Source organism: Alosa sapidissima, chromosome 14 (genome assembly GCF_018492685.1).
Source record: "Alosa sapidissima isolate fAloSap1 chromosome 14, fAloSap1.pri, whole genome shotgun sequence".
Taxonomy (NCBI): domain Eukaryota; kingdom Metazoa; phylum Chordata; class Actinopteri; order Clupeiformes; family Clupeidae; genus Alosa; species Alosa sapidissima.
Window position 1 is genome coordinate 21466141 of NC_055970.1, and position 22686 is coordinate 21488826.

Genomic DNA, 22686 nt, shown 5'->3' on the forward strand with positions numbered 1-22686 from the left:
GCGGCTGTCACCTTACTGAACTCTAACTCTGCATCCCGGTGACAACAAATCAACTAATCCCCCATTAAAACTTTAACTACATTAAAACAAAGTATCACTCTTATTTCTCTTTTGGATGCAATCAGTATCTATTATCATATATTTATGTGCAACCGATTACCTATTTTACCTTTAAGACGACAGGTTACCTATCTATTGCACCTTAAAGCAAGCCTAGAACTCTTGTGCAAAAAACAAATAATAACAACAAACAAATAATAAGATAACGTAAGCTAAATGGTAATGCACATGGACAAGACAAATGTAACGTACACATCTACAAACACCATTTACACTCACAAACCTCAAATGAAAACCCAGGTCAGTCCAAAATAAATGTATCTATGCTGGCTCCAAACCCAAAAGTTAGTCTGTTGCAGGTCTGATACACTGCTAGTATCTATGCTAGCTCCAAACCAAAAAGTTAGCCTGTTGCAGGGCTGCTACGCTGCTCGGCTCCAAACCCAAAAGTTAGCCTGTTGCAGGGCTGCTACGCTGCTCGGCTCCAAACCCAAAAGTTAGCCTGTTGCAGGGCTGCTACGCTGCTCGGCTCCAAACCCAAAAGTTAGCCTGTTGCAGGGCTGCTACGCTGCTTGGCTCCAAACCCAAAAGTTAGCCTGTCGCAGGTCTGCTTCGCTGCTTGGGAATGCTGTGGCCGCTTCACTCGTGTGAGCAAACAAAAATGGCGCATGCCAGTTGGCGTTACCTTGTTGCAGCCTGGATGATAGTAGAGTTCAATCACACTGTTTAATTGCAGTAGAAATGAGTGACCACACGCTCCTCACGCACACACGTGAATCTTCAGTGTTGGGTCAGATTACTTTGAAATGTAATCCATTACTGAGTACAGACTACATGCCACTTTTTATAATCAGTAACATAATCCATTGTATTACAAAAATAATGTAACATAATCTTATTACTTTTGGATTAGTTTTGGATTGCTACTCTGTTAGTCTTCTGGCCGAACAGTAGAGTTATATTTAGTGACAGTATATCAACCTACACAATAACACAAACACTTAGGTAAGGCCTGCATTTACGGAGATCACGTATACACAGGGGTTAAAGTGTGTGTGTGTGTGTGTGTGGGGGGGATGCAGTTCCGCCACCTCAGATAAATTAATAATAAATATATTCGTTCATACCAACAATATAGTGTGATGTGTCGTGTCACTGACATCGCCAGACTGTCCGATGATGTCCGACGTCTGATAATCGTGTTGGTGTGTCCGCGCCTTTAGACCCCTCGAGATTAGACTAGCCATCCGCTCCCTTCAATGTTCTCTCTTTCTCATTTACTCCTTCCGTCACAGCAGGTTCAGAGGTCAGTTTACTTAGCAGCCAATAGCTAACAGAAATCAAAAGATTCACATTTTCAAAACTCTATCAACTAAATCAAATCAAAATACATCCTAATAATAAATAATAGCACATTTCACAAAAATGATATAGGCTGGTGTATGAGGGTGCGGGGGAGGAACGGCAGACCTCCGGGTTCAGGGAAATCGGAATCACCACAGTAAGACAGCCAGGCTGTAGGCTACTGAGATGAGGTGCGCTACCGGCAACCAACGCACACAGTAGTAACTTGCAGAGAAAACACCCTGTTGAGTAATGACTTGTTCACTCACATGAAAACAAACGGCTTCCCACAGCAAATGGCTTTGGAGGGAAGGCCACGGGAAGACAACAAGCACAGAGAAGCACAGGTGAACTTTGCGGGGTCAATATAGAAGGATAGATAGATAGACAGAAAGATAGATAGATAGATAGATATAGATAGATAGATACAGTAGATAGATAGATAGACAGCCCGTGTAATAAACTTTTGCCATACACCATATGTATGTCAGTTGGTGAAGTTCAGTCATCATAAACATCTGTTCATTTTGTGCTCCTTTTCTTCATTTTTGGTCATTTTTGTTCATTGTTCACTCCTTTTGCTGCCTCAGTACATAACGATCTCATTTATGACAGTATTCCTGCTTGTGAAGGCTGTTTCCGACAAGGACAGAGGTGACCATCACTCGCTGAAATCGTCCTGGACATGTGATTGCTATAGAAAATGAGGAAATGACATCAGACATCACAGGGCGCCCACATATAGGAATGAACGTCGGTAAGAGCCAGGAAGTCTCGGCCATGGCATCTCATTCATCTTCTCCCACCATCATTACAGTGTGCGACAGCACAGTTGGGGCTCAACACACACCCAGACCTGCAGCCTCTGAGAAGGTCTGAGCTTAATGAGCGACTAGTACTGAACGCAGCGGCTATCCAACCCACCCCCCCCCCCCCCCTCCACACACACACACTCCCCCCTGGAAACCTCTCCATGAACTTGTTAGTAAGTGTAGTGAGTGTAGTGTAGAGAGTGTGGTGAGTGTAGTGAGTGTAGTGTAGAGTGTTGAGTGTGGAGAGTGTAGTGAGTGTAGTGTAGAGAGTGTGGTGAGTGTAGAGAGTGTAGTGAGTGTGTTGAGTGTGGAGAGTGTAGTGAGCAGTGTTGGGGAAGTTACTTTTAAAAAGTAGTGTTTGCTTGTTACTCGTTAACTCTTAAAAAAGTAACCTGTTACTTTACTTAATACCCTCTATGGAAAGTATCTTTTTACGTTACTTGTTACTTTTACGTTACTTTTATGTTGCTCGACTTTGGGCTGAACCAAATATCTGTTCCTAAATGTGTGGGCCTACATAAAGTTCTACTATGGAGGACATAACAATTATTTATTTTGTGCTCTTTATTATAAAAAATGCCGCAAACAGAGCACGTGACAAGAAAGCATTGGGCTATTATAGGCTTCAACACCACCACTAAAGCCCAATGAAACAATATCAAATAACATACATGTAGCCTCATTACATCTTAAAGGCATATAGGTGAACACAAAATACATGAAGGCTTAATTTATAACCTTATAGCCTTATACTCATTAAACAGACGCTCCTCCGAAATTTGGTGTAAAGCTAGTGCAAAGCTTATCAATAGGCTGGCAGTTGAGTTCATGGCAGTAGACAAAAGTTTCTCACCTGGGCGCAGTGTAGGCTACAACTTACACTCACATTCCTCCCCTTAGTTTCAACGAGTTTGAAGTAATGTGAATACGTCCATCACTCAGAAGTTAGTGTTGGCTGCGTTTCACTTGCTATGATTGCTTTTCATTGCCACCTGCCTCTGTCACGTACCATGTGGAGCCATGATTGCACTTCATGCTACCAGCCTCTGTCACGTAGGCTGCCGTGTGGAGCTTGTGCCTATTGTGCAAGCGTGCAGCTGAGAAAGCAGCGTCGCTGTCAAATCTGTCACTGGGAAAAGTAACATTGCACCCATTTGAAAAAGGAACTATGTTACATTACCAAATTTTCAGTAGTAGCGTGTTACACTACTTTTTACCCGAAAAAGTAGTTACGTTACTGTAATGCTACACACAACACTGGTAGTGAGTGTGGTGAGTGTAGTGAGTATAATGAGTGTAGTGTAGTGAGAGAGTGTGGTGAGTGTAGTGAGAGAGTGTAGTGAGTATAGTGAGTGTGGTGAGTGTAGTGAGAGAGTGTGGTGAGTGTAGTGTAGTGAGAGAGTGTGGTGAGTGAGTGTAGTGTAGGGAGAGAGTGTGGTGAGTGTGGTGAGTATAGTGAGTGTGGTGAGTGTAGTGAGAGAGTGTGGTGAGTGTAGTGTAGGGAGAGAGTGTGGTGAGTATAGTGAGTGTGGTGAGTGTAGTGAGAGAGTGTGGTGAGTGTAGTGTAGTGAGAGAGTGTGGTGAGTGAGTGTAGTGAGAGAGTGTGGTGAGTGTAGTGTAGGGAGAGAGTGTGGTGAGTGTAGAGTGTAGTGAGAGAGTGTGGTGAGTATAGTGAGTGTGGTGAGTGTAGTGAGAGAGTGTGGTGAGTGTAGTGTAGTGAGAGAGTGTGGTGAGTGTAGTGAGTGTGGTGAGTGTAGTGTAGTGAGAGAGTGTGGTGAGTGTAGAGTGTAGTGAGAGAGTGTGGTGAGTGTGGTGAGTGTAGAGTGTAGTGAGAGAGTGTGGTGAGTGTAGTGTAGGGAGAGAGTGTGGTGAGTGTAGAGTGTAGTGAGAGAGTGTGGTGAGTGTAGTGAGTGTGGTGAGTATGGAGTAGTGAGAGAGTGTGGTGAGTGTAGTGTAGTGAGAGAGTGTGGTGAGTGTAGTGTAGTGAGAGAGTGTGGTGAGTGTAGAGTGTAGTGAGAGAGTGTGGTGAGTGTGGTGAGTGTAGAGTGTAGTGAGAGAGTGTGGTGAGTGTAGTGTAGGGAGAGAGTGTGGTGAGTGTAGTGTAGTGAGAGAGTGTAGTGAGTTAGTGTAGGGAGAGAGTGTGGTGAGTGTAGTGTAGTGAGAGAGTGTAGTGAGTGTGGTGAGTGTAGAGTGTAGTGAGTGTAGTGTAGGGAGAGAGTGTAGTGAGTGTAGTGTAGTGAGAGAGTGTAGTGAGTTAGTGTAGTGAGAGAGTGTAGTGAGTGTAGTGAGTAGTACTGAATGCAGCGGCTATTCAACCCCGCATCCCCCCCACACACACACACACTATTTCCTTTCCCTACTGTGCTCCATTTTAAAAGAAATATGAGTTTCCATGGAAACCTGTCTGTGAACTTGTTACTTACAGTACATGCCTGTGTGACTCATTTTAAGCAGCTCAAACATCTGATTCATTACGGTTTTAAGTCGCAAATACTTGACAATCGCGAGGGGAGAGTATAGTAAGTGTAGTGAGTGTAGTGTAGTGAGTGTGGTGAGTGTAGTGAAAGAGTGTGTTGAGTGTGGTGAGTATAGTATAGTGTGTGGTAAATGTGGTGAGTGTAGTGTAGTGTAGTGTAGCGAGTGAGTGTGGCGAGTGTAGTGTAATATAGAGACTGTAGTGAGTGTAGTGTGTATGGTGAGTGTAATGAGTGTAGTGAGTGTGGTGTGTATGGTGAGTGTAATGAGTGTAGTGAGTGTAATGAGTGTGGTGAATGTAATGAGTGTAGTGAGTGTAGTGTAGTGAGTGTGGTGAGTGTAGTGTGTGTAGTGAATGTAATGGGTGTGGTGAGTGTAGAGAGTGTAGTGTGTGTGGTGAGTGTAGTGTGTATGGTGAGTGTAATGAATGTGGTGGGTGTAGTGAGAGTCTCCATGCCACCCTGGAGGCAGCTAATTTATTTCTTCTGTGTTTATGTTCTGCTAGATGCGGATGCAGTGGGTAAACAGGACACAGGACGCCATAGATTACAGATACAGTAGCAGCATGTTCTTCAGCTGCCCCTAAGTAGCCTATATGCATGAGCGTTGGTGGGGGAAAAGCTCCTTTTGTCATATCACAAGACCAAAGGCATATTTTTTATCAGGTTGTTAAGCTGCCAAATCCAATTAGGATGGAATGCATGCATATTTTTATACATATATACACCATATATATATAAATATATATATATATAAATATAAATACACATTTCTGCTAAGCATGAAATGCGATTTCAGTAAAGTGTCGACTAGACTGTTCACTGAAAAATTAGGCTCTATTACTGAAATCCATAACCTTTTCTTCTGTCAAGCTCATATTCATTTACATTAGGCTCAAGATCCGCAAAATGTCCATGTTGCCATTTTGAGCAGGAGTGTTCAAGCATCTAATAATATTCCATTATCACCTCTGACAAAGCTTCCATTTAACCGTTATCTAAAGGACCTTGAGTGCATAAAGAAAGGGGGAAATTAAATCAATACACTTCCAGGTTTACCACTTAACAGACCACATGTATCCATCCAGGTCATAAAACTGTGACAGAATTATAAGCCTTTGTAAGGATCATTTGCTTTGATCATTCAGAGGGAACATCGTCTTAGCTTTAGATCTTCAAAGCATCAGAAGCCATAAGAATCAGAGAAACTCATGAGGGGCCATTTGCTGACGAGATATGTTACTTCTACCATTACTATCATTCTAAATTGATTTGACTGAATTGAACATAATACTGTTTATGACCGAGGCAGTAATATTATGGTTACAGGCAGGTGCTTTCATATAAATCAAATATGTCTATGGATATGAAATATAACCATATAGGCCTGTGAAAGTCTGTCATATGATTCTGCTTTATGAGATCACATGTTAGGTACAGTAATTGAATGCTGAGGTAAATGCAATGAATGCACTTGCTGGTGCACAACTTGGCTCTTGGGATTCACCTGGAAATCAAATGCTGCTGACTCGTTCTGGGAGCCATTTTAGGCAAAGTGTTGTGGGAATTGATGTAGTGTCCCTTAAAAAAAAAACACACACACACATGCAAACCAAAAACCACAGAGCTGAATACATTGGTGAGGACTGGGAGGCCATTTTGACAAGCTGGGTTGTGTTAACAAGAGACAGTGAGCAGCGGACACCACACTCAGTAATATGCAATCATTCTATTCCGTTGTCGTGTCTATTTTTTGACAGCTGTGAGGAAACATAAATGTGTTCAAATAAAAATGGAAACAATTAATTCCAGGTCAGTGTGGCTGTGCGCATGCCGCATTTGTTTTCTCCAAAACATATTTGTCCTTGGTGACATGACTTAGGATCTGGTTAATTTGACTTCTGAGCAGAGTCTTGGCTTTTATACCTCAGGCGCTACTGCCGATATGGGACAAGAATGTCCTCTCTCTCTCTCTCTCTCTCTCTCTCTCTCTCTCTCTCTCTGTATCTGCACACTTACTTAACCACATTACATAAGTGTCCCTGTTGTCTTTTTATTAGAATACTGGGTGTCAAATCCAGTTCCTGTGTTTATGAATAACTTATACACTGCCGGAGGGATTTCTCTAATTCATGCTGATTAAAAAAATATAGAAAATGTGGAAGAAAAGTGGGTTTGGAAAAGACAAGCGGAGGAAAAGGAAAAGACAGTGAGCACTGATTCTCCTACTTTGGCTCGATGTAGTGTTGTACCATCTGTGCCATTTGTAAGTCAAATGGACGAGTTTGATGGCGGACCAAGATGAACGTTTCAGGAGATTAGTTCATAACGGAGCAGAAACAGCAACACTCAGCCTGTGAAGCAGACTCAAGTGGCCTAGTGTCGCTGGCTCTTCTGAGGTCTAAAGTTGTATTTTGGGCCTGCAGCTATATGCAACGAGAGCATACAGTCCATGTGACATGGAGTCTTTGGCTTTCAGGAGATGGGTTTTTCATGAGCCAAGTTTTGAGGAGAATGTCAGAGAACGTTGAATTTTTCTGTTTACAGTCTGTGATTTGCTGTCAATTGGATGACCAAGAACAAGGTTGTTTGTCTCCTACGTTAATTTCAGTGCTTCTTGGTAAACCAAAAATGAGAAATGGACCCAATCATTGCAGAATGATTGGATGAATCTTCTGAATAGACCTGAGATGTGTTAAATTGTTTGTGGGGAGAATAATGTGTTGTTCTCCGTTATTTCTCAAATGAAGTATTGATTTGAGAGCAGAATAAAAAGGAACCAAAAGCTAACAGAGAAGCATGTTTTGACAGGTATAGACTTGTTTCGACAAACATTGTTTAAGAAATAATTAAATAAGGGAAAAAAGATAAAGAATTATTTCTGCACATAAATGCTCAGTGTTATTATTTGACTGGCCTCTCTCTCTCTAGTTGAGAGCCCTCTTTCACAGAAAAAGGGTTTTGAGTCTACAGGGAATAGTCACTTCATTGTGCATTTTTGTCCTGGTAAACATCTCACTCAATATTGTGAAAGAAGACTTGTGAAGCCCCATGGGCTAATGTGCTCCAAAAACAGCCATCTACCATCGGATGGGTTGGGTACACATTACACACAGATCCAGCACTCACCTGGCTCTGATTCGGCCATGATCTATTTGAGAGGCAGCTTCTTTGTGAGGTGACACACAGTCAAGACTACCTATATTTCCACAATGCCTTTATTCTATGTTTTTTATTCTATTTGATGTATTCTTTGAATGATGCTATTTTATCTATTTTATGTGATTCATTTGAGTTTGCGTCTGTGTGTGAAATGTGCTATATAAATATACTTGCCTTGCCTTTGAGGTATGCTGCCTCTACGGCAGAGCCTTCTGCCCCCATCTCTCACTGTTGTCTGACCCTACTCATCTCTCTCCCCTCCTGGAGGATACTATCTTTCTCAGAAACAATATTTCTTCTGCATTTCACAAAAATAGCACCCCACCTTATCTCTCCACAATCCAGGTCAGACTGCTCTTGCAGCAGCAGTTCATTTTGGAAAAAGAGAATTCTGGTACCGAACACAATTCCTGTGGAAGAATGAACCTTTATTATGGACTGGGAGGAGATGTGAGGATAAAAACAGCCAAATGTTCAGTGCCATCACGTGTGACCTTGTTTGAAAGCTTGCTTAGCAGTAGGCAGCCATTATGATTGTAGATGAGTCTGTCATGGGCATGTCTAATAAGAGATCAGGATTCTGTCTTCTGCTTGTTAGAAGGAAATAACAAAGCTGAAAAAAAAAAACCCTTCACCTTTATACTTCCATTTTCCTAAATGGAAGTATAACCAAAAGTGGTAACACTTTATTTTAGGAAACACATTAGTCATTAATACATAAGTAATATGTGCATGTATTCAAGCTTAATAAGGTCTGTGTTAAGTGTCATTACATGTACACATTTACTAGGTCATTAATCAGCTATTTCTTTTTTTTACTGAATAGGTGATTTATTCTTGGTAAATCCTTAATAAGCAACGAGTTGGTCTTGATCTAAGCTTATTGATATAGTATGGATCAAAAAAGACACTTTATAGCCTTCTAATAGTAATACATTGGCATAATATGTTACTATTCTGTCAATATAAGCCACATATTCAGACAGTGTATTAGGAGTCTACAAACTCTCTATTTTGATCCATACTATATACCAGTAACCTTACATCAAGACCAAGTTGCTAATTAAGGATTTGCCAAGAATAAATGACATATTGATTAAGAATAATAAATTGTTCAATAAAGACCTAATAACTGTGCAAAGACTGTGCACACACATATTAGTTATGTATTAATGGTTAACGTGTGCTCCCTAAATTAAAGTGTTACCCAAAAAGTTTGGATTTATTAGCTTTCTTAAGATGCAGTTCATTCATGTCCCCCCCCCCCCTGTATGTGTAATGAAATAATAAGAAGAAATCTGTTTTCTTATCATGCTGTCATGTCCAAAAGAATGTCTGGAAAATAGCATGCTCTCCAGCATCGTCTCCTGAGGTATCAGATGATAACAGGAATCACGTCAATTAAAAAACAACCATGAAAGCTGTGCACTGACAGAGACAAGAACATAGTTTATAGTCAACTGCAAGATGACAATTTCTCATGGGCATGAACAGAGGCTTTTTTTCAAAAGGAAAAGGACTAAGAATTGATCAAACTCCACTGGGGTGTGGCCCTTCTGCCGTGAGAGTTGTGTGTACAGTGTACATGATTACATGAAATTTGAGCATTTGCCATTTTTGGCTGAAGAATGTACATGAGGAAAAATGCACAAAAAATGAATGTTATCATTCACATCATACAAATGCCAAGGCATTTCACTGGCGTTATGGATGTGACAAAAAGTCAATTTTCTGTGGAATTGCCCTTATGCAAACACTTACCATGATATGAAAATAAAATGTATAGATAGTTAATGCATTGATGCATACCCACACATTTAAGATGTACATTTAAAAAGAAAAACACATACATTCACTGAAGCACACATTGATACATACACATACACTATATATACTGTATACACACACACACACACACACACACACAGAGAGAGAGACACACACACACACATACACACAAAGAGTGACTATAAGAATTTCATTTCACACATGTCGAGTGGAATTGAATTGTCTTTGGAGACCTTGACAAGCAGAGATGTGTACCATGCGGCGGTGTAATTTGTGTTGCTTGGCTGGCGATTGCCACGGTACTACCAATTCCAGTGACGTGCTGAAATAAAGACGGATTGAGCAAATACACTGGTACTTAATCACATGACCAAAGCTGTCTTACAAGTCATCAATAAAAACAAGAGAGCTATCGTACCATATCATATATACTTGCAGCACAAGTGGCCTTCATTTGAGTGAGTTTGAGAGCAATTTGGGGGTTTTCGGTTGCATTGGACCATTTTACCACCTATCACATTCTACTGGTATTCTTCAGTACACATGCCACAGCCAGGAATAGGCAAAAATACATCAAAATGTATTTTAAAATAAAATATCAAATACCTTAATTATAAGTGTATCAAAACATATTACAAAATACAATAGCCATGCCATGTATCAAAATAAAATACTGTATTTTTGTATTTTGAAAACACTAAAAATACAAGGAGCATGAAATTGCTTTGCAAACCTTCCATATCTGTCAATTTAATCTATCCCTTCATCAGTACACTGACTCTGTTGATTAAGTGGACAGTGTTTGAGAGCAACAGCTTTTCTCTGCCTATACGAGCCATGCCATAAATCTGCAAAGTCAAACAGATCAACAATGCTGACCTGCCTGTTACATCTCATAAATACTGTATAAGAGATGTACTCAGAAGTCACAACTGAATTTGGTACAAACTAACCACTATTGAAATAACGGCTTCAAAGTCACAATACACTGACAGGTAATACGAAGAATGAAGTCACAGAAGTCTGTGTAACGCTGTCGATAAAGTAGGATCATGACCCTTTTAGTTGTTTTTAAAACTAACTGGGTACCATCTAAGCGCTAAATGGTGTTACATGGGGCAACTTTTTGAGCAATGTTGCAGGGCAACCACTTAACCGGATCCATGTGTTCCGATTGCATTCTCATGTTAATTTGCTTACTGATGATCACAGTCAAAGTGGTCATTACAGTCATTACACATCACAGTCCAAGTTGGGTAACACTTTATTTTAATGTGTCGCTGTTACAGTGTACTTACCTAATTAGGTACAGTGGTACAACCTGTGTAACAACATGTACTATCAGGTACTATCATTGTACTTGCATAATGTATTTGTGAGTACCTACATATAGTTGTTACATTGTAATACTGAGTGCTTTTACAAAACTTTGCCAATTTGCCTAAATTTTCATCAGAGGCAAAGAGCTGACCTGAGACCTGCTGGATGGGGTAAATCGGGTCATGATAGATTTGATATACAAAGCATGCTTAGCTCCAGTCAAGGCCTCATTGTCTTCAGTGTACATATAACAGCTGTGCTGCTACAACCTTGTTACTCTTTGATACAGTGGAATAAACTGGAACAGGTCTTGTCTTGGAACAGGTCTACTAATTCACATGTACTGTGTGGTGTAACAGCAGACACGTTTCAACACATCAATTACAGGATGCATAACATCATTGACAGGATGTATATATGTAGATGTAAGTACTTAACTGGTACACTTTATTTTAATGGGTTTATTCCACTGTATCAAAAGAGTAATAAATGTGTACCAACACAGTTGATACATGTACTACAGTATGTAGGGTAATGGCAGACATGTTCCAAGACACCAATGACACAACATACATGTAATATGTCATTGTAAGTACTTAACTGGTACACTTCATTTTAATGGGTTTATGCCACTGTATCAAAGAGCAATAAGTGTGTACCAACACAGTTGATATATGTACTATGTAGTGAATTAGTAGACCTGTTCCAAGACATCGAAGACATAACATACATGTCATATGTACATGTAAGTAATTAACTGGTACACTTAATAGGTTTATTCCACTGTATCAAAGAGTAACAAGGTTGTAGCAGCACAGCTGTTACATGTACTGAAGACAATGAGGCCTTGACTGGAGCTAAGAATGCTTTGTATATCAAATCTATCATGACCAGATTTACCCCATCCAGCAGGTCTCAGGTCAGCTCTTTGCCTCTGATGAAAATTTAGGCAAATTGGCAACGTTTTGTAAAAGCACTAAGTATTACAATGTAACAACTATATGTAGGTACCCACAAATACATAATGCAAGTACAATGATAGTACCTGATAGTACATGTTGTTACACAGGTTGTACCACTGTACCTAATTAGGTAGGTACACTGTAACAGCGACACATTAAAATAAAGTGTTACCCAAAGTTGTTCCAAAGTTCTACCAAAAACAGGCAAACCTTTAAGTGAACAAGTAACCATGTGGTTGAGTGAGTGGGTTTGTGTGAGAGATGGAGTGTATTGTGTGTGTGTGAGCAACCTACACGTTACTCATCTTGCACTGGATCATCTCCCTGAATCTCAATATTCTGATCACAAGTCTGCGCAAATTACTCAGAGGCTACATTAATTCCATATCATCACCAAAAGTATTGGTTTTACCAAATATATTTGGCAGTATTTTTACAAAAATATACACCTAAGTATTTTGATACAAAATATGCAGCCATTTTCTTCAACCCAATAACATACAAATTACAAAATACTATTTTGTATTTGAAATACATATTTTAAATACATGTATCATAAATACTGCCTATCCCTGACCGCAGCCCACATGCTTCATGCCTTTAGTCTCATTTAAATGTATAGATATATATACATACAGATATGTACACATATGTATAAGTATAAGTATATATACTTTTTTGATCCCGTGAGGGAAATTTGGTCTCTGCATTTAACCCAATCGGTGAATTAGTGAAACACAAACAGCACACAGTGTACACACAGTGAGGTGAAGCACACACTAATCCCGGCGCAGTGAGCTGCCTGCTACAACGGCGGCGCTCGGGGAGCAGTGAGGGGTTAGGTGCCTTGCTCAAGGGCACTTCAGCCTGGTCGCGGCTCGAACCGGCAACCCTCCGGTTACAAGTCCAGAGTGCTAACCAGTGGGCCACGGCTGCCTTACATGATAGACAGTACAGTCAAACTACTATGCCATTTACTTCCATTACCACTTTTGAACTATAATGTAAACATCAGGAATTGGCTCTCTTGTGAAGTCTGATGTTTTTTTTAAATATCTTTTGCAATCAAAAAACATATTTATTGCTTTAATTTCTGAGCCTGCTATCACTAAATCTGGAGAAATTAGATTTGTCACAAAGGCAGGAACTCCTTTGAGACATGCAAGATTGAGGTACATTTCAGACGACACCTTGTTTTCTAGTTCAACACATCCTGCCTATTTTTGGCACTTTCTTATTTGACAGGTCCTCTGTGTATGAGAGACAGCCATGAACGTTTGTCTGTCACTGCTCAACGATGACGTCTGGACAAATAGTATCCGTTCATCTCAATCAACTGTCAGATCATTAGATAGTGCTCTAATCAAATCTATTTCAGGTAGTGTGAGACGAAAGACCAATGCCCTTGAGGAAAGAGTGAAAGGATGAGAAAATGAGGTGTGGGGCTACAATGTCGCTGATGTTTATTTCCCCCTCTTGCGGGCGAGATAAGTGAGAGATTGATAAAACGATAACGGCTTCTGGAAGATCTCCACCTCTTCCTTGTCAGTCCGTTCCCTCAAGCCTCAAAGGGCAGGAGGAGAGATAACTACATCAGTGTCACTCACACTTTATGAAGTGGCCAAAATGCATTACCAGTGTTCATTTATCTGCAAGAAGTCTCTGCAATGCTAATCATAACATACATTGACAAAATGTTCATAAATATGCTCAGAAATACCCATATCATATTATATCATGTCATGTCATGTCCACATAATCATATAATATGTTGAATCAGCTGTGATATCTGACAGGATAGAAAGTCATTATTCAGAATTAATGTTTTTCAAATTTCAGTTATGTATATTCACAAAAAACAGCATTAGTATATATTTTTTCTGCACACACACTGTCTTCAATTGTATAAATATCTTATGTAACTTGTATTGTTCTACAATATCTGATTTTCTTGTCTGACAAAACTCAGTTGTGAGAGTCAGAGCTGGACCACTGGTATGTAGGAGACAACAGAATGACATCAAAGCCCTTCCTCAGACCAACACACTAACAAAACACACAATGGGACTCGCCCCAAAAGGCAAACAAGAGGAAATAACATCAACAAAAGGACTCCGTGTTGACTCTACTAGACTAACCAAAGTGATGTTTGCACCTTTTGCAGGGAAAAAAAACTTGGAGAGAAGTCATTGTGGTGAACATGAGCCATGTGGATGCTTTGATGTTCACTGATATTCTGTGCTTTCTGTACCCGGGCTTCCGATAGTACAAAAGCAACTCTATTTAGCACTGAAAGGACTTCCTGACAGGCACAATGATGAACTGCTGCCTGGCTTTCAGATGTTGGATGAGCGCATATTAAGATGAAAAGATGAAAGCACCAGGACAGAATGCTGTCTTTTTGTTATTTGCCATCCTACACATTAACAGGGTGACAGTACGTCACCATTACCCTCACCATAGCATTTACAGCACATGCCTTTCACAATCAAAGGCTCTATATGATTACAGCATTCAGTCAATATTACAGAACTATTCCCTCAACAAGCTCAGCATTATGTCTTCAAATGTCCGTATGTTGAAGAAATCAGCAAATGGAAGCCTTTTACAGATGTTCAGCATACTGTATGTGCGATTTATTTTCGTATATATCGTATTTCGTATATATTCAGATTGTCAGCCAAGGGAATTCGTTATCTTTGTCAGATGATCTAGGCAGACGTCTCTAATGTCACCCGTCATAGCAATGCCCTTACGTGGACATTCATGTATTCCATCGGTGATACTGAACATCTGAGCAAGAATACTGTATGTCCGAAAATAAATCGTAAATAATAATAAATTAAATTAAATAATAAATTAAAATCACCATTTTAACAAACTTGTTTAAATGTCATATTACTGTACCCTGCACATAAAGGCTACACATTTCCACAGCACCAGAATCCGACCGAATGCCTCCCTCAACCCCTTCCATAATCGGCCTTCCATTATTATTTGCGATGGCCAACTCCTCTGCTACTGTAAAACACTCAAAGTTCAAAGACACCTTTTTCTTGTTAGCTGTAAAACAGAGGCCAAGTGAAGGCTATACGCATACTAGGCCTACATGTTTTCATAATTAAGAAATATGACTGCAAGCTATAACTATATAAACCTACTGTAACGATTTGATAGCGACACACACAGTTGTCCAATCAAAAGGTTTATTAGCTGAGAACGAGAGCAGGGACACAGACACAGAACACAATGCAAACAGGGCATGTCAAGTAGACACACACACTACACATACAGGGGAGGACGCAGCCCCCCACACAAAAAGGATCACACACGAGGGAGAACTAAAAGGGGAACATGTTACAATAAAGATGCTAACTTTACACTTATAACTTAGGAGATATAAAGACATAAACCCCCCAAATGTTCACCCCCGTATCCCAGCATACCCTGCGTGGAAGAACGCTAACAAGGTCTTGTGCGCCGACGTTACACAGCTCCCCCAACAAGCCATTGCCATCCTCGGCAATGACCACGAGGTAGCCACATGCTAACGTCGGCGCGCGTCGCCCGCTACTCAGTCCAGTGCGACAGTACCGCCAACTCACGTGGGGTGCACACGCCGCAGGAGCTCACTCAACGGGGCGTCACGCTGCTAGCAATCCAGTACGGGCGTGCTAGCAGCCACATGGCCGTCCCCGCTCGTCACCAGCTCCCTCTCAGCAGCCGCCCTCAGGCTGCACTTTCCGCGGCGTGTCACCGCGGCACTCCTCCTCTCCTGGCGGGGCCCTAGGTGGCCTTTTCAACCGTCGACACTGTACCAAGCACTGGGGTTCGAGGGGCGTCAGATGAAGCTGCACCAACGCCACTTTGCTCCGTCGTTTCACCGACCAGGACAGACAGGCACCGACTCCGCAGCAACCGGACCGCGCTGAGCTCTCCCGCTGCAGCTACCGTCTTCGGCGTCCCTCCTCGTGTTGCCTCCTCGCAGAGCTGTCCTGCTCTGCTCCCGGCCCGTTCCACTCCCTCACAGCCTCAGCGAAGGCACGACCCCCGAGATGGCCATGCTATCGAACTCCACACAACAAACTTTTTTTTTTTTAACGGCGCCGGCCAACAGGCCAACTAGAACGGGCGCCCACACAACACGGTGCCTCTCACACGCACCCAAACGTTTTAAAGTTCAGAGGGCCGTTCCGTCGAAGCTGCCCCACCGTCGTGAGTTCGCTGCCCCCAGCGTCTCTGCCAACCGTCCGTCGTCCAGGAACCTCTTCCTTGCCGCTCTCCCTTGGCTCTGCTCACGCGTCGCGGCTCGCAGCGGAGTCAGCGCCCAGGCCAGCGTCGTCTTCTCCACGACCGCTTCTTCAGGCCCCTCTTCCGGCAAGATCTCCTCCCATGGCAGCAGGCAGGTCCAGGCGACAGCTCCTCTCCTCTGGCGGCAGGAACAATAGAAGGCCTCAAGCTCTTTAGCAGCCCTTACACGGGCTCTCTCTGGATCCTCTTGCGTGGGCCTCCACCCAGTGGTATGGTTTTCCATTCCCAGTTTCTCTCATTTGGTGGAGGCCATGTCCAAAAATCGCTTCTGACACCAATGTAATGATTTGATAGCGACACACACAGTTGTCCAATCAAAAGGTTTATTAGCTGAGAAAGAGAGCAGGGACACAGACACAGAACACAATGCAAACAGGGCAGGTCAAGTAGACACACACTCTACACATACAGGGGAGGACGCAGCCCCCCACACAAAAAGGATCACACACGAGGGAGAACTAAAAGGGGAACATGTTACAATAAAGACGCTAACTTTACACTTATAACTTAGGAGATATAAAGACATAAGCCCCCCAAATGTTCACCCCCGTATCCCAGCATGCCCTGCGTGGAAGAACGCTAACAAGGTCTTGTGCGCCGACGTTACACTACTATTCTGTATAATGTTTTTGTGTTTTAATTTCACCTGCTGCCATGTGCGTTTGGCAATGGTGTTGCATCTGAAATGTTCACAGGATTAGGCATACACTAAATCAGTCAATGGGAGCTACTTAAACATTCAATTATCCTTATTAGCCTACTGTAATCTATATGCCCACTTCTGAATTGTGTTGCATCTGTAGGCCTTTCTATGAACTCAAAATAGGCAATTTAATTATTTCAACTCATTTCAGACATTCCGCAAGCTATTAATCCTCCGTAACACATAGGCTATTTGAAGAACATGTGGAAATAAAACTTTACTTTTAGGCATTTAGGCTACCCGATCTTCAATACGCTGCCAACAGCCTTGTCTTGCTTTGTTTGCTGCCGACGTATTTGATTTTTGTTTTAATTCCTCGTAACTTGTCACAATAATTGTGCATTCCTCGTCCGTAAAATAAGGTGATCACGTCATCATTGAAAGTGGTGACTTGCGCTGCAACCCGCCCCTTTTATGTGAACGCGCACAAACTCCAATTAGGTTAACCCCAGTTCAACAAATCAACTTCTTAATCAGCGTCGTAGTACCGATTAACACCACTTAAGATAACCAGGTTTTGTCAACCCCGGTTTAACAAAGTAACCCAGGGTTACATCTGGGTAGGTTAAGCTCCCTTCATAGTACAGGCCCCAGGTCCTGTTCTGGACTCAGCAGGAGAGTAGAGTGCTCTATACCTGGTTGCATCTTATGAAGTGAAATCATTTGGTCACATGAAATACTGACATTCTCTCTTGAACACAGACTCACACACACCCACACACTCACACACACACCCACACACACCCACACACACACACACACACTCAGAGCCGTTTCCAGTGGTGGATTGGTGCAGGAGTCGTCTCGCTTGGGAGCTCATTTGGTGGGAATCTGAGCCACCAGGCACCTAATGAGGCCTCACACACCAACCTGCACACTCTCTTCTGTTGTAACTGGCGGCTGCTCAAGCACACACACACATGCACACACACACACACACACCCACACACACACACAAACCTGCATACACACACACACACACATACACCTGCATACACACACACACACACACACACACACACACACACCTGCACACACACAAACACACACACACAAACACACACACACCTGCATACACACACACACACACACACACCTGCATACACACACACACAAGCACATACGAACACACTCGAAGACGCACATACATGTACACACATGAACACACACGCACGCACGCACACACACACACACACACACACACACACACACACACACACACACACACACACACACACACACACACATACACACACATGTAAGTGTACACATAGTTTAAGTGGAGTGCATCATCTCCGTGTGGCTCCGTAGAGTACTCCTGCTAGTACTGGGTGCGTTTAGTCATGGAGGCTTTGCAGGAAGTCTGACGCAACGGTGAGGGAAGGAGAGCACAATGGAGACGGTGCCGAGGGATGAGGATGAGGAGGAGGAGGAGGATAATCTCATGTGTCTGGAGGTGTGCTGGGCAGGATGCCCCGAAACACAGATGTATCAGCTCCCTTCTCTCTACCCCCCTGTCTTCCTGTGTTCACCTGTCTGTCTGCTCCCCTCTCACTAGTTCATCTGTCTGTCTATCAGCCTGCCTCCCTCTCTCTCTCTCTCTCAAAAAGCAAAAAAAAAACATGGAACCCATAACATGTATCTAAATGTGAACACCCCAAAGACAGACACACTGTACACACACACTCTCTCCCTGTCTCTCTCTATCTCTCTCTCTCTCTCACACACACACACACACACACACACACACACACACACACACACACACACACACACACACACACACACACACACAGATAGACGTACTGTACACACTAATGAGTGGGCATACACACCCCTGTCACTGGTGCCCAGGCTGGCGTTCAGAGCAGTGGAGGGGTGTGTTTATAGGGTGTGTTTATTCCCTATCGATCACAGACTACTGTATTCCCTCCAGGAATCCCTGGATGCTCCAGCTCATGCAGAGACGTTTCTAACCATATTACTCTTCAATGTATCAACTTACTTAAATATCTTTTCTATAAATTCTACTTAAATATCTTTTCTATAAATTCTACTTAAATATCTTTTCTATAAATTCTACTTAAATATCTTTTCTATAAATTCTACTTAAATATCTTTTCTATAAATTCTACTTAAATATCTTATCTATTGTCCACCACTTTTCACACTCTGAATAAAGAGAAATGGAAACAAATTGAAAATCCGACAAGGAGATGACAGAAAGACACTTGGTGAGACTCGGAGTGCCCAGGAATCCACGGTGTGCAAACCTCAGAAGAGGGCTGAGATGGGAAGTGTGAATTAGAGATTGATTGGCAGGTGCATGCAAGCACCGACTCAAGGGCTCACAGGATGGGTTGCTCCACACAGGATGTGTCCATCCATAATCTGCACAGTGTGATTAGAACCCTTTCAGCGTAATATAATTATTTACAATGCATTTCCTCATCCGTCACTGTGCCTTGTGCTAATTTATATGGTGGTTAGATATAATGTTGGTTATGAATACATGCATCTATTATAAATAGACACATACATATATTTCATATTCAGTTTACCCTTTCAAGTGCACTGATATTTTTGATTCGAAGATGTGTGAAAGCTGTGTTCGCATTGCGTTATCTCTTTGCAGATATGCTGTGAAGGAATCTTGACACAGATTGCACGCCCACACATACTAACAGAGGCCTACACATTGTATTTTAAAATCCTATAACTACAAACATCAACAATTTGCATCTTTCTTCCCCACCACATGGATTTATGATGTTAAGACGTATCAAAGACAAATCAAATAACTCAGTGGTGCTGTTTTCTGATTTGAATTTCTGAATTCCAGTTGATGTTGTATTTTTTACTCATTGACATTTCACATCAGGTCTAGTCCTGTGCCTATCTAAAGAAATATGAGAGGTCTACTCAGAACACTTTCAATTCAAGCCAGTAAAAACCACGAAAGGAAATCTAAAGGCCAGCAAATCAAAATAGAGATGTTGGGCTATGTGTTAGAAGTTGAGCTATGTGTTAGAAGCTCAGCAGGATCCATGGCAAGGCTGTCTTTATCTTCCTGAGTCATAAGTGTGTTAGCCCACCCCCCAGGAGCCACTTAAGACCCATTTAGGGCAGCAGAATGTTCTACAGCCCCGGCTCATGTTACTCACTGAGCTGAGGGATCCAGGCGATCCGGACTGCTGCCTTCCTGGAAACGGCAACAGCAGTGTGAAGTGGAGTGGGTGGAGAGGTGAACTGTGAGTGCATCATGTAGACACAGCCAGCAGCAGCAGCTGCAGTAGTCGTAGTATTAGTAGTAGTAAGTGGCTGTGTGGTACGGCATTGCGGGAGAAAGCAGCACGGGAGAGAAATAAAGACGGAAGGAAATGAAAAACTGCAGATTCTGTTCTTTGGATGTTGATTCATCCTCATTATGCGTTGTGCTTTTTGCCATCATGCATCCGAGCACAGCAGACCCCCCCCCCCCCCCCCCCCCCACATCGGCTGCTCTCTGTTCCCATGTGGATTACGATCCCTGAGGGGACTGTGCCCCTGAACTGAGTGGTGTGGGTATCGTGCTCAACCAACTCCACCAAGCCACACACAAACGCACACACACACACACACACACACACACACACACAAACGCGCACACACACACACACACACACACACACACACACACACACAGTTCCGACCACACTGTGGCTCTTTGGACTATTAGCCTGCCACAGCACTCTGACTAGGTTCCAGCACTCGGTGGAAAGTGCTTTGTTATTGCAATAAGGACCCAAACTGGTGGAGGAATGGTAAGAGTGGTTGAGAGTGCTTTTGCACTCTGTCAACAAGCACAGTACTATTATCCATAATGAGATTAAACGAGAGCACTTCATTTGTCATTTAATTGCAAGTGCAAGACATTTTGTTCCATGAATTGGGCCAGGCCGTTGGACTACTGCCAGACAGGTGTACAGGCTGTGCTCTCAGATGCATTTAACCAAGCAGCTCTTACAGAAATGACTGCTGCCAGGCAAAAACCCATAATCTTACTCTTTTGAAATCAACTCAGCAGACTTTACAGCAGTATGGGATGGGGAACTGGTGCTTACAGACAACCCACATAAAACTATGACACAAGTAAAAATGGTCTCTGTTAACTGGTTACCTTGTTCTCCCATGCTACACTATGCCACTAGTCAGTGTTCCACACAGATCTGTAAGAACTAAACTGAGCCTGACATCCCCAAATTAAAACAATTAGAAGGCCCCCTATGCAACATTTTCAACTTAATAAACAGTTTAGAAATCATTGTGATGGTTAAATGACCTGTTGGGGCGAGAATGGTGGCTTTACCTGCTCCCCCCACAAGACCTGCCTTGCAAGATCTGCACTAGCATCCCGGCAGTGTCTGGATCAGGAAGTCCCACGAGAAGGAGCAAGAAACACAAAATGCTCTGGACATAAGCACAAGCACCGGTTAGCCATGCCGGCTAGCTATAAGATGGCTTCATTTTTTAGATGTTCATCATGGCAGCGCCAGCGAAAAGACCAAAGAGATGGTTGTGAAATATGTACTCCAAATCTGTAGAGAACAATGTGACAACAAAAGTGAGAAATCGGCGAAGAAATTACTGGAGTTACAGAACGGCCCTTTAAATGGCGTAAAAATAAATATCACTTAACTGGTATAAAAGTTTTAAAGAAGATTAGGTGTTATCCAGTGTTAAACAATGTTCTATTAAATTATGTTTTATCCATTACAGCATGTCATTCACCAGCAATCTGATGCATATTACAGCAGTGGTTCTAAAATGCTCTTATAACCATTGCCTGATCTTTTTTCTGCTAATGAATCTGATCTGTCCTACTGTAAGGCCATTACTGCAACCTATTAGGTCAATGAGTGATATAATGAGAAACATGTGAGAATGACTTGGTTAAAATGTGCTTTCCCCACTGAACTGTACCAGTATGAAGTGTAACAAGTTGGCACAGAATGGCTTAAATGTCACAATTTTCTTAGACAGCTCACTGAGTTCAGTCCCTTTCAAGACAGTTATGTTTCCAGTTGTACACTCAAAAACATTTCCCTTGAACACTCAATCACAAATCATAACAATATTTTGTAACTATCTTATTTTCCATTTGATGGTTTTAGAGATAAATGCTTTTGATGTCTTAAGATAGGCAGAATTGAAAAGACAGAGCTTTTGATATATTATGGTGGCCTGAAAAGATCATAACACTTCAAAATTAAGACACAAAACACTAACAAATGCAGACAACACTTGCAAATGCAAATGCAAAAAAAAAAAAAAAACACTTTCATCAATTCGACAACGGAACACATCAAAATAGCCTACATCACATTAGCCTACATAATTTTATTTGACAAAACAAAAAAAAATCATACAATGCATGCAAATTCATAGAACACATGCAAATAACCCCAACACAATGTAAGCTATTTATAAGTGTCATGTGCTGCTTGTCTTGTCTGCATTTACTGGAGTTGTTGCTGTATACTCCAGCAGAGATATTGCCAGGCAGAGATGTTGGAATTTGTGCGATATACGGTGACATACTGCCAAGGGAAACACATGTGTCTTTGACTTTGAAGGAACTTTAAAAAAAACTTGTATCAGCTGCCATCATATCTTGGCGGGTGTTTTACTCTGTACACGCCCTTGAGTTAGTCCCCTATTTCTTTTTATCCACTTTACATTTGTATCATTCTTTTATTTTACCTTTCTCT

The 22686-nt window shown here is 42.0% G+C and overlaps 1 long non-coding RNA gene across 1 annotated transcript; it reads left to right on the forward strand.

The window, feature by feature from the left end:
* Positions 1-212: 212 nt before the first annotated feature.
* On the forward strand, positions 213-21570 carry LOC121682133. The gene is made up of 3 exons (XR_006022438.1): positions 213-224; positions 1102-1111; positions 21433-21570. It is a non-coding gene; the product is annotated as an uncharacterized LOC121682133 (long non-coding RNA).
* The last annotated feature ends 1116 nt before the right edge of the window (positions 21571-22686 follow it).